At 38.0% G+C, this 14,072-nt stretch overlaps 1 protein-coding gene across 5 annotated transcripts in view; it reads left to right on the top strand.

The window, feature by feature from the left end:
* Nucleotides 1-336: 336 nt before the first annotated feature.
* The window catches only part of LOC311602221 (putative P2Y purinoceptor 10), a 29,347-nt gene continuing 15,611 nt past the window's right edge, over nt 337-14,072 (top strand). The window contains exons 1-2 of one of the 5 annotated variants that reach the window (XM_084789974.1): nt 337-531; nt 975-1,018. The gene's annotated coding sequence lies outside the window, so the exon portion shown is untranslated. Of the gene's footprint in view, nt 532-711; nt 915-974; nt 1,019-1,046; nt 1,191-14,072 lie in introns of those variants that run through there. The other 4 variants (XM_084789972.1, XM_084789970.1, XM_084789971.1 and 1 more) reach the window with 4 other exon arrangements.

Raw genomic sequence — 14,072 nt, 5'->3', positions numbered from 1 at the left:
TTGGGGTGACTTTACTAAGCACAGTCTTTTTGGTGATCTCAAATCATTCCATTTGGGTGAGCCAATAAGGTTAGTCCTAACTCTCAAATAAGTTATTATTACCATTCTTTAATTTCTAAAACAGACAATATGGCAAAACATAGCTACATTCTAATTTGGAAATATTGACCTCATATAGCCAGCCTGAAAGTCATATGTGACTCAGACATATGCCTGCATACACATAGAAAGGGGGAAAAAAGGAAGACGAAAGATGATGATAGAATAAGATGGGCGTGTGCATAGCAGGAAGTTCAGTGAATTCTTGACACATTCTCTGTCAAAGTATCATAGCAAAGGCACATGACCTTTTGTGTCTTTAGATGGAAACATTAGCCATTGGAGTCATGGGATGCAATGATATCTGGAAGCACAGTATCTTCTATAAGTTTAGCAGGCTGTGGAGCAGCTAGCTACCTCTGCCTACTTAGGACTGGAAATGGATTTCTCTAAGAAGTAGACGCCAGAAGACTGCTGCAGAGAGAAGCCATGGTAAGTAATAAAATATGATGGAAAGAGAATAGGGGATCAATATACAAGTTGAGACTTACTGCTTTCAGTAAAAAATGATTAGAATTTTACATACATAACAATTTTTCAATGGTACAATGAAATTCTATCAGTTAAGCTGTTTTTTTTTTTTTTAACATACCTCACTGTTTAAATGTTGAGAAGTGACTGGGCAAACTACGTTGTAGTACGTGGCAAATTAAAGTCAGATACTCTGTTCCTGATTGAAGAAGTGTACAAATCATGGAAACTCTGAATTTATCAAAGCCAAAATTTGAATTTACTTTGCCCACAATATCCTCTGAGGCGAATGCTTCCCCAAACAACTGAGTGATGCCGACGAACAGTTCTACCTCCCATTAGAGGTAAACGGTTTTGTTTTTTTTCCTGTTTTGCTGAATAAACTACGTTACTTCCTCTTCTAGCTGTACAAGCCTGCAGTTCACTACAGGATATCTGGGTAGAAAGGGTAAGGTTCTTGGCTTTCTCTTCATACATTCAAAAATAGAACTAAAAAGCCTCTGTGAATTGAAAACGACAGTGTGAATTTCTGCTGCTTCCACTGAAAACTCAATTCTGAGTCTGCTAATATCTTACCTTTGGGGGGATATATTGTTATGAAGAATGGAGACTTCAGTGAGGTAATATCTATTTATAAGTTTAAGTGGTTAAAATGTTCGCTGAAACTGCTGCATGCTTTCTGAGAGGAAATGTGGCTGTCTAGATAGAAAGCTCCTTTCTATACAATTTAACATGCCACTGACAAAAACCAGGGGTCCAGACTTGTAGTAAACATTGCTCCTAACAATTCTATGTTAAAATTGAGATTGTGGTTCATTAAATGCATTTTTTGTTAGTGTGAGCCAAGGGGAGAAAATAAACTTACAGTTTTAAACCCATGGTTTGTGTCAACCAAATTAAAGCAGCATTCAAGTAGTAAACGCATCTAAGTGCCTTAATCTGTTCTTAAGATGAGACTTGACATGTTTTCTCAGATTGGGACATTTTCCATGCATGCATTTTCCGGTGGGATGTGATGGCTTCAAATAGCACAAAAGGATTTTTATCAAGCCCTAGAAGCTAGCACAGCTGTCGAGTCTCAATGGGGCTGATTCTCAGCTTACGATGAACATTTCTTTGGATGTATTTTTAATTTGAGAACATGGGAAGCATTTTCAGAAGACGTTCCAAGCATTTTGCTGTCTTTTTTAGAAGGAATTTCTTCTGTGGTTTTAAAAGAACGTGTCCTTTTTAAAGTCTGCTAATTTCACACATGGAATTTGATACTTTGATATGTAAAAATATCCATAATATGTTAAATTACATTTGATTCTAGATGAGACTGGAAGTTGTAGTAAAATATAAGTGAAACATATTTATTAGGAAAATATAAATTAAATCTATTTACACCAACAACCTTCCTTCTCCTGATGTGAGCAAATCAGTGTATTTTGTACATATTTAATTTCCCCTGGAGTGGAGTGTTGAAGACAGTAAATTCTTTCCTTTAAAAATATTCCCAAATGTAGTTTATTATTTTCTGTAAAATTTTAGAAGAAATGCTTTAGTGTACTACTAGTTTTTCCCCCAGTAACAAAATGAAACTAACAGCTGTAGACTACATGAGCATGACTCACAGGATGGCACTATGTGTATATTATGGTTGCCAAGCGGCACCATACTGTCTGCTATTGAGAGAACTCTGCCTAATCTCTCTGACCGCAAGTATGGGTGGAGCTTTTTTTTCCTATAGCAAAGTTGTTCCAAAGTGACTGATACTTGGGCCAGTATATGAAATTCAGGCAGGCTAAGCAGCTGCACAGCTCTGGGACCCTCTAGAAGGGCTGAAATCAGCAGTACTCCTTGGACAGACCGTTCTTAGAAGCAGTTTTAGTGGGATTGTGACAAAAGATGCTCTCAGTAGACTTTAAAAAGCTCTGGGTGGAGTATTCCCCACCAGCCGCTTTCCCCTTCCCCCTACTCCACCCAGGATGTTTAATGGAAAGAAAGATCAACTTATTCAAGCAGCTTCTGAGACTAGATGAGGGAGGAAGGAAATTAATCACCCGTGTGTCCTTAGAAGCCGACTTTAACACAAAGTTGGAGCTTAGTAGGGACTAGCTGTTTGCTGAATTGTAAAGCCCTCGGGGAAGGGAGAGGTTGCTGTTGGCTTACTCTGTGCTGATGTCTTAGTTTCTGCAGCTGTGAATGTGTGTGTCCTAGAAGGCTGAGAAAGAAATTATTCACTAGAGCATGAGACATTTTCCACTTGGTCAAACTTATTGCTCAAGATTGGAAAAATAATACTTGTCTGAAATTTCTAGTGGTATAAAATTATAATAGAGCATTAGAGTTAGACTTACAAATTGGCAACTGTCTAGGCACATTATTCTGAGGCTGGGAAAGAAAGAAAAAAAAAGACAACACTCTGAACTGGATGTGTCTCCAGTCCAGCAAGTGTTTCTGTCTGCTTTTGACCAGAAATGTTATTATGAATAATCTAATCCAGAGGTTATTTATGGTCTCTCAAAGTTCTACTTTCTTGAAACACAAGTGATTCTAATCATGGTGAAAGGTTAAGCTTGTGAAAAATCAGTTAATGAGTTTATAGGCTGAATTTTTACGTCAGTTGGTAGATTTTTCACGAGTGAGGAAGGTCTACACTTTGAAATTATACTAAGTAATTGAAAAGGAGATAAGGCAGACAAAAGGAGAGACATTACAGTAAAGTATAAAGAGAAGTTCTCTGACTTCATACATCCTGCCTATGTATTAAGCAAGAATGTAGTTAAAAATACATGTGAGTGCCTAGATAACCTCAGAACGTAGCTATAAAAGTGAGCACTGTCAATCATGGGGTTCAATTTTCTTTTCTATGTTTGGGAATTTTAATTTTACTTCTTAAACTTTATTACAAATATGTGGCATAATCTACTTTGGTAATTTGCATATCTTTTCAATCATTTATTTTCCTCCTAAAACTTAATTTTAATTGGTAAATTATATATATTTGTAAGTTACAGTATGATCTTATGATCACAGACTTGTGTTTCTGTGGTAAAGATACTAAAGGTGTTTTTGATAGAAATTTTGTCATATATATTGTTATTTACTATGATCACTATGTAATAGAGTTCATTATTATAATATTTTCTTTATTAACTTTATACCTTTTATAAAGTATGAATTTTTCAAGACAGGTTTTCTCTGTGTAGCCCTGGCTGTCCTGGAACTTGCTCTGTAGACTGGGCTAGCCTCAGACTCAGAGATCTGCCTTCCCTTTTCTCCTGAGTGCTAGAATTAAAGGTATACATAACCATGTTTGGCTAACTTTGTACACTTTTACTTTATTTTTAAAATCTATTTGCTTTTTAAATTTGTATTTAATTAATTTATTCAGATTACATCTCAGTTGTTATCCCATCCCTTGTATCCACCCGTTCCTCCCTCCCTCCCACTTTCACCCAATTCCCCTCCCCTATGTCAGTAACCAAGGGCACTTTAACTTTAATTACCATTTCTCTTTCTCTATCCCTGTCAGTCATGCCCTCACCTGCCCGTCAGTCTCTGGCAGTCATTTTTCTATTCTCTGTTTTTATAAAATGTGTTTAAAAATTCAGATATAAATGATACACACACACATACATTTGTTGTTGTTGTTGTTGTTTTGAGACAGGCTTTCTCTGTGTTGCCTTGACTGTCCTGGACTTGGTTTGTAGGCCTCAAATTCATGGAGTCCACCTGCTTCTGACTCCCAGAGTGCTGGTATTAAAGGCATGCATCACCATGCCTGCCTATATAGTATGTTTTTTTTAACCTGGTGTATTTCACTTAGCAAATTGTCTCTCAGTTTTACCCATTTTGTTGCATATAAAATATTTTATTTCAATATTATCCAGTATTTCCTTGTGTATATATGCCACAGTTTTATTCAATTATCTATTTATAGACTTACTGCTTTCATATCTTGACTATGCATAATCCTGAAATTAACATAAAGCATCAATATCTCAATGTACCGATTTCAGTTATTTGGGTATATACTCAAGATAGGAATTATTGGATCATATACTTCTATTTTAAGTTTTTGAGGAATCTGGATTCTGTTTTAAAAAGTGACTATACTCATTTACATTCCTACCAGTAGTGTGTAATTGTTTCTTTTCTGGATGGCTTATGTGTACTGGATTTGCACTGAAGGGATGCTGAGGCATTTATGTGGGCAAGGCAGAGAACTCATGGTTGGGCTTGACTTAACATAAAACATCCACTTGAGAGCTGGGTCTGAGGGAAGATTCAATTCAATAGCTGCAAAATTACCACAAGATTTTCCTTAGATGCTTCTGAAGCTTTGGCAATTGAGCTTCTCAAGCCAGAGAGTGATATTTACAATAAACAGAAGCAAATCAGAAACCCATTTCTTTCTTTTTTTCCCCCTTTTCACATCAAGCTGTAGCAGGATGAAGCACATCCTTTCTCACTGAGTCCAGACAAGGCAGCCCAGTTAGGAGAAAGGGATCCAGAAGCAGGCAAGAGAGGTAGAGGTAGCCTTTTCTCCAGTTGTCAGGGGACCCACATGGCGATCAAGCTGTACATCTGCTACATATGTGTAGGAGGTTTAGGTCCAGTCCAATTTGTTGGTGCTTCAGTTTCTGTGACCCTCATGGGCCCAGGTTAGTTTGCTCTGTAAGTCATATTGTGGTGTCCTTGACCCCACTAAGCTCCCTCAATCCCTTTTCCTACTCTTCCACAAGACTCCCTGAGCTCTGCCTATTGTTTGGCTGTGGGTCTCTGCATCTCTTTCCATCAGCTGCTCAGTTAAGCCTCTCAGAAGACTGTTAGGCTAGGCTCCTGTCTGCAAGCAAAGGAGAGTTTCATGAATAGTGTTAGGGGTTGGCTCTCTCACTAGGGGTGGGTCTCATTGGTTACTTGGGCCAGTCATTGATTGGTCATGCTCTCGATCTCTGCTCCATCTTTATCCCTACACTTCTCACAGGCAGAAGAAATTTTGAGTCAAAGGTTTATGTGTGGATTGTCCCCATTCCTCTACTGGAAGTGCCACCTTCACCTGGCTATAGGAGGTAGTGACTTCAGGCTCCATATCCCCAGCTAATAGGAGTCTCATCTAGGGTCACCCACTGAATTTCATTTGCTCTCCCAGTCCTCTTCAGCCCCCCTTTCCTACACGTGATCCCCTTCCCCGTTTCACTCCCTACCCACTCTCCCCACCCAGATCCCTCCATCCATCTACTCCAGATACCTATTTTATTTTCCCTTCTGAGCAAGATCCAAGCATCCTCCCTTGGGCCCTCCTTGTTATTTAGCTTCTTTGAGTTTGTGAATTGTCATATAGTTATCCTGTACTGTATGGCTAACATCCACTTATATGTGAGTACATACTATGACTGTCTTTCTGGGTCTGGGTTGCCTCACTCAGGATGAGATTCAGAAACCCATTTCTTTTTTTATCACATTTATTGCAATTAATAGCATGGATGGACATGCAATGATTGCCTCCAAATATATTATATATGCAACATCTGAGACACAGCCTCTTTTTTCAATTTCTAGTCACTTGCTGACTAATGAGATTAATGAATCTCAGCAAAATTAAACATTTCATTTTAAAATATTTTCACAAGAAATTAATAAAGTATAGATTCTTTGTGTTCACTTCACCAGTTTTTCCCTAATGATAAGATCTTAAGAAGCTATAGTACATTATCAAAAACAGAAACTTGAAAGTGATATAATACAATGACCTAGACTGCAGGCCTTATTTATATTTCAACAGTTTTGGAAACTACTCATGTGTGTGTTTTATCACATGTATACACTTGTTCAAATAACATCACAATCAATTTGAAAATTCTTTATCATAACAAAAGTTCTCTTGTGTTATACCTTTATATCAGAGCCCACTCTAGTCTGTAGCACTCTGATAATTTTTCATATGCTTTCCACATCAATGTTTTGTTTTGAGACCACCATATAAATAGAATTAAATAATATATAACCTTTTTTAGATGAGCCATTTTCACTCAGCTAGTTTCTTTAAACCTATATATTTTGTTTTCTGTATCAATAGCTGGTTCAGGTTTATTGTTAAACATGGAGATATAACAAATCCTGTTAATATATTTACATTAATCCACTGAAATGTCTGAGTTGTTGCCATTGTGTTTTGGGGGAGAGAATATTACAGCTAAATAGCCGTGAGCATTTATTTACAAGTTTCTTATGGTAGTGTTTGTAGTATGCATACTGTTAGTCTTGCTAAATTTGTCAAACATTTTGCAGGGCATATGTACCTTTCCTAATAGAAATGTTGTATGGACTATCCACTTGCTCTGTCTCCTTGTAACATTTGCTGTTGCAAATATATATATACTTACACACTACCAAGTATAATATTGCACTTTTAAATTTGTATTTCCCTTGGTAGTAATGTTCCTCTCCCCCCTCCTTTGTGTGTGTGTGTGTTTCACAGTTCGATTTTTAGAAAACTACCTGTTCATCTCCTTTCTCCATTTTCTTTTAATTGTTTTCTTTATTTATTCACATTACATCCTAATAGTAGTCCCCTCCCTCCTCTCCTCCCAGTCCCTCCCCTCCCTCCCTTCCTCCATCGTCCCCCTATTCCCCCTCCCCTACACCCCAGAAACGGGAAGTCCCCCTACTAAACCACCCCAGCACATCCAGTTGCACTTCCTCTTTTTTTTACAGTGTCCTGGTAAGGAAGCCCCACCAGAGGGAAGTGATAAAAAAGCAAGCAACAGAGACCATGTCACAGACATGGGTTGTTACAGACAGTGGGTTCCAGGGAACCCACATGAAGACTGAGCTGCCCATGAGGGTACATATCTGTAGGGGGCTTAGGTTCAGTTCATGCATGGTCCTTGGTTGATGCTTTAGTCTCCACCCCCGCCAACGGGCCCAGGTTAATTGGAACTGTTGGTTTTCTTGTGGAGCTCCTGTTCCCTCCAGGTCCTTCTATCATTCCCCCTGTCCAATCTTCCACAAGGCTCCCTGCATTCCCCATATGTTTCCATCAGCTGCTGGGTGGAGCCATTCAGAGGGCAGCTATACTAGGATCCCATCTGCAAGCATAGCCGAGTGTCATTAAGAGTGTCAGGGTTAGCTCTCTCCCGTGGCGTTCGCCTCAGGTTGGGCCAGGCATTGGTTGAACATTCTTTCTGTCTCTGCTCTTTCTTTATCCCTGCACATCTTGGAGGCAGGGTAAATTTTGAGTTGAAGTTCTTGTGGGTGGGTTGGTGCTCCCCTTCCTCTTCCTCCACTAGGAGTACTGTCTGGTCAAAGGGTGGCCTCTTTAGTCTCCATGACCCCTGCTACTAGGTGTCTCAGCTAGAGTCACTCCCATATCCTCCCAAGAGACGACCCTGTTGTAGATCTCTGGCTTGTTAGAGTTGCTTTTGCCCATGGTTTCTCTTCTCTCTGCAAGCATTCTGTCCTCCCATCGTCCAGCCCTCTTCCCCACATCTGATCTTCAGCCTCATTTCCCTCAGTATTCCCTCTCCTATCCTGTTCCCTCTCTTCAACCATTTCCACTATCTCTATTTTCTAGCTACACTGTTTTCTTATTAACATGCTTTGAGAGTGTTTCTTTATATATACATCAAATACAAAACTCTTTTAGATTTGTAGCTTTCAAGCATTTTTCTTCAAACCTGTGCCTTGCTTTATAGCTTCTTGACCTATTCTTTTTAAAATTTTTTTTATTAATTTATTCTTGTTACATCTCAATGGTTATCCCATCCCTTGTATCCTCCCATTCTTCCCTCCCTCCCAATTTCCCCTTATTCCCCTCCCCTATGACTGTTCCTGAGGGGGATTACCTCCCCCTGTATATGCTCATAGGGTATCAAGTCTCTTCTTGGTAACCTGCTGTCCTTCCTCTGATTGCCACCAGGTCTCCCCATCCAGGGGACATGGTCAAATGTGAGGCACCAGAGTATGTGAAAAAGTCATATCCCACTCTCCACTCAAATGGCCGAGAAACACTTAAAGAAATGCTCGACCTATTCTTTCATAGAACTGTTTTGAATTTTCCTGAGGTGAAATTTAGTTATTTCATTTCAGTTCCTATACCATCATTTTGTGTCATATCTAATAACAATTTACTAACAGATTTGAAATCTCCTCACCAATCCTCAGTGATATGATATATATATATATATATATGTGTGTGTGTGTGTGTGTGTGTGTGTGTGTGTGTGTGTGTTATTTATTTATTTATTTATTCAGTTTACATCCTGGTTGTAGTCCCATCCATCTTTACTTTCCCAGCCCCATCCATCCTCCCTCTCCCACATCTCCTTTCCCTATTCCTTAGAAGAAGGAAGTCAGGACTGAGTGTTTCCTCTTCCCTATGGCCTGGTAAAGCAGTCCCCCCATTGGCTAGATCTGGGTAGGGGTTTGAAGTTTACGGCCTGTATTGTCCTTGGCTGGTGCCATAGTTTGAGCAGGACCCCTGGGCCCAAATCTGCCTATCATAATTTTCTTCTTGTAGGTTTCTAGGATCCTCTGGATCCTTCTACTTTGCCATTCTCCCATGCTTCATGGAGAGTGGGGTCTGACTTTCCCACGTACTCTGGTGCCCCATATTTGACCATGTCCCCTGGAGGGGGGAGACCTGGTGGCACTCAGAGGAAGGACAGCAGGTTACCAAGAATAGACTTGATACCCTATGAGCATATACAGGGGGAGGAAATCCCCCTCAGTCACAGTCATAGGGGAGGGGAATAAGGGGAAAATGGGAGGGAGGGAGGAGTGGGAGGATACAAAGGAGAGGATAACCACTGAGATGTAATATGAATAAATTAATAAAATAAAATTTTAAAAAAGCAGTCCCCCCAGGGAAAGAGCCCTATACCATTATATTTTATAGATTGAAGTATGGGACACTTTGAGGGTAGTTTACATACTTTGTAACAATAGTTTATTTTTAGTCACCTATGGATACATAATTTTTAAATTATTATTGATTGAAGGGCTTCATTTTATTCATTAAAATTTTCACTTTTGTAAAAAGAATGGAAGTATGTTTTTTTATGTTGTTCTATTCTTTTTGTCTAAGTTTGTTTAATCCATTTTCTTAGTGGTCCAAAATATCATCCTGTCCTGATTGCTGTGGAAGACACAACTGAACAGAGTTGAGCAATCTTGTAATCACAGCTGCTCAGCAGGATAAAGCCAAAGAATATGAGATCAAGGTCTGCCTAGATTACAAAACAAGTTCAAGGCTACCTGGTTAACTCAGTGAAACCCTGTCTCAAAATGTAAAAGAAATAAAAAATATATAGTGATTGTTTTGACTGTTGTTTTTCATAATTATTTTAGTTGTTACATTTTTTGCCTGATGATTCAATTTTTTTATATTTATTTATTTTTTTCCTCCTTTATTAATTTATTCTTGTTACATCTCAATGGTTATCCCATCCCTTGTATCCTCCCATTCTTCCCTCCCTCCCAATTTCCCCTTATTCCCCTCCCCTATGACTGTTCCTGAGGGGAATTACCTCCCCCTGTATATGCTCATAGGGTATCAAGTCTCTTCTTGGTAACCTGCTGTCCTTCCTCTGATTGCCACCAGGTCTCCCCGTCCAGGGGACATGGTCAAAGGTGAGGCACCAGAGTACGTGAGAAAGTAATATCCCACTCTCCTCTCTACTGTGGGGAATGTTCTGTCCATTGTCTAGATCTGGGTTAAATAAGCAAGTCCATATTCTACAAAAATATCTGCTGGGCTTGGGAATCCTATTATCAGTAGGGGGAGAGTATACATCTGTCCTAATTTGATTCTCTGTTATGATAAAACACTAATAAAAAACACCTTGGGGGAGGAAGTGTGTATTTCAACCTAAAAATTTCAGGTCACACTCCTCAACTGAAGGAAGTCAGGGCAGAGACTCAGAGAAAAAAATCTGGAGGCAGAAATTGAAGCAGAGTCTATGAAGAAATGCTGCTTACTGCCTTGCACTTCATGGCTTTCTCATCTTGCTTTGCTATAGAATTCAGGTCCACGTGCTGAAGGATGACACCACCCACAGTAGACTGGAGCCTCCTTCATCAATCAGTAATCCAGAAAATGCCCCCACAGACTTGCCTACAGACCAATCTGTATTTTCTCAATTGAGGTTCTCTTTTTCCACATGGTTCTAGTTTGTGTCAAGTTGACAAAACTAACAAGAACAACATCTTTACTTTTAATGCAATTTTTATTACTTTATGAGGATGTCATATATTAGTATACTATATTTACATCAGCCACCCCTCCCCTCTCCAACTCTACTATCTCAAAGTCTTTCTCATTCAAAACCTTATCATCTATAATTATTATTGTTACATGTGTAATCTGCATATTTTATATTACATAATACATACACATATCACTTTAATTATATATATATATATATATATATATATATATATATATATATATATATATATACACATATAGTGTTGGGTGTAAATACAAGTGTTTAAGAATGACCACTTGGGATGGGATAGCCTATAGTCTTTATAATCTCCCAATCAATGAACACACTATATAAGCCTGTAATTTTAATGAATGCTTTATAGCTTTCAATATATAGTTCCTCTATATGTTTTGTTAGATTTATATACAATTATGCATGCATTTTAAGTTGTTATAAATATATCATTGTTATGTCTATGAGATTTCTTTTGAAGATTGCTTTATTATTATATTTATGAAAGTCATTTAAAAATAGATAATATGTCTTTTTGGCTTTCTGTTTGGACTTTATTTCTTCTTTTTTGACTCATTATTCTGGCTGGAACTTCTGGTAGTATCTTGAATGATGACACTATTTGTTACTGATTTTGTTGAGATGGTTCCTTAATATTTCTAGGTTTTGAGAAATTTTAAAATGACTACGGGATTTTGTCTAGTGCCTTTTCTTCATTAGTTAATATGTTCCTGTGATATTTTTCTTTAACATATTAATAAAAACTTTACAATGTTTTGCTTTAAAAGTTCAAATCAGCTTCTTGTTCCTATAGCACATTTTTTCATATAGTACATTTTTATCTGATCCTTTCGATAGTGTTTTTATATGCCACTATACTTTGTCTCCATCCTGACATCATATTTTATTCATCCAGCTTTTATTGATGGGTTTTGGTTTTACTTCTGTTTTTATTCCTATGAGTGACCCTGCTATTAGCATTCATCTATGAAATTTATAATTCTCATAGTTTTAATTTCTCTTGGTTATGATAGAGATAGAATGCTAGAGTCATTTGGTAATTCTATGTGTAACATCTTGAGGCACTTTCAACTTGTTTTACAAAGCAGAAGAACTACATATGTTCTAACCAGAAATGGATAAAGACTAACTGCTACCTACATTCTCTAATAGTTCTAATTTCTGACTTTAATTTGAATTATTCTAATAGACATGAATTGTCATCCCATGGTTTTGGATTTCATTTCCTAATAGAAGACAGGTTTTATATGTTTGTGCAATCATTTTACAATTATATTTACATTAACTAAAATATTCTAGCCAGATATTTGTTTCTCAAACCTCCTCAGTATAGTACACTTTCTGAGTCACTTATCCTCCATTTAAACTGTCATCTCTGGTATATGAATTGGTATATGATCATGCCTCCTGGGATTTAACTTTGCAACAAAATGCATAGTCAAGGTCTTGTTTAAGTATTCTTCCCACTGAGAGTATTGAGCTTGCTATAACTTCAGTGTGGTCTCAAGAAGAGGCTATAAGGTTGCAGTTGTCTAACTTTGTTCGTGTTTCCACATCCTAAGGAACCATTTCCTAACCACACCAGGGTTTACTTCTGTAGTCAGAGGGCTGTAGAGAATTTCTAAATCATAATAGTCATGACTGTGGACTTTGATTTACCTATCATGCAGGTTACTTGTGCTTTTGGAATTGTTAGAATTTGATTATATATATACATATACATACACACACATACACACACACACACACACACGCATATATATATATATAATTTGATAATGGGATACTGCTATACATTTACAAATTTATAGCTTGAAAGGTCCAGCATATCTAGTTTAAGAGGACCAGCTAAAATGACATGTTGAGTCTCTAGGAAGGTCTACTAAGAATTCCAACAGTATTTACCTAAAAAGAATGACATTTTTTCCCTGAAAATTGCAATAATTTCACTGTTTCATCTATAAAGGGTCTCAAAAAAGCTCCTTATATATAATTTTGCCATCTTTTGACATCACAAACACTATTTCTGCTGCATTGCGTCCTTGACTTGTAGCAAAGGGTGTGACCTGAAAGCCAGTAGAAATCAGAAGTTTGTGGATCATTTAATACATTTATTTTCTTACTTTATTTGGTGTGTTATAAAAACACCATGAAGCTGAATAGCTTATACTCATTAACTAGAATGCAAAAAGAATAATATCAAGATAAGGTACCATGGTGTCCCTTTTGTTCTGGCATATACTTGTTATATTCTTCATACATGTTTACATGGTGGAGTGGGCAGCACATGTGTCTGAGAACAACTTTACAGTTCCATTCATAAGGATTTCTCCTAACCACATTCCCCCATCCTTTAGTGTCATCATATTGGTGAGTAGGGTTTTTTGCATTGTCTTTTTTATATTTTTTAAAAATTTAATTGATTTATTCAGATCACATCTCAATTGTTATCCCCTCACTTGTATCCTCCCATTCCTCCCTTCCTCCTGCTTTCACCCTATTCTCCTCCCCTAGGTCTGTGACCATGGGGGGACCTCCTCCCCCACTATATGGCCATAGGTTATCTATCAACTCTCATCCTGGTAGCCTGCTTACCTTTCTCTGAGTACCACCAGGCCTCACTACTATGGGGAAGTTGTCAAATATGGGCCACCAGAGTTTATGGCAGAGTCTGTCCCTGCTCTCCACACAACTGTAGAGAATTTCCTGTCCATTGGCTAGATCTGAGTAGGGGTTCAATGTTTGCTGCATGTATTGTCCTTGGTTCGTGCAGTAGTTTGAGCAGACTGCCCTTGGTCCAGATCTGCCTATCATGATGTTCTTCTTATATGTTTCTAGGATCCTCTGGATCCTTCTATTTCCCCATTCTCCCATACTTCTCTCACCTAGAGTCACAATATGAGGTCTCCGCATTTATCCCAATCTCTTGGTAAGTGAAGACTTTCTGGGGACATCCCTGTTGGGATAGTGTCCAATTATGAGTGAGTATATACCATGTGAGTCTTTCTGGGTCTGGGTTAACTCACTCAATATGACCATTTCTAGTTCCATCCATTTACCCACAAATTTCAGTGTTTCCTTGTTTTCATTATTCCATAGTGTAAATGTATCACAGTTTCTTTATCCATTCTTTGACTGAGGGACATCTAGCTTGTTTCCAAGTTCTGGCTATTATGAATAAGGCTTCTATGATCATGGTTGAGCATATGTCCTTGTTGTGTGGTGGAGCATCTTTTAGATATATTCTAAGGAGTGGAATAGCAGGGTCTT

This window comes from Acomys minous (genome assembly GCF_964271855.1).
Source record: "Acomys minous genome assembly, chromosome: 7".
In the NCBI taxonomy this organism is placed as follows: Eukaryota; Metazoa; Chordata; class Mammalia; order Rodentia; family Muridae; genus Acomys; species Acomys minous.
The sequence above is the reverse complement of the archived record's forward strand: the minus strand, read 5'-3'. Positions and strand labels throughout refer to the sequence as shown.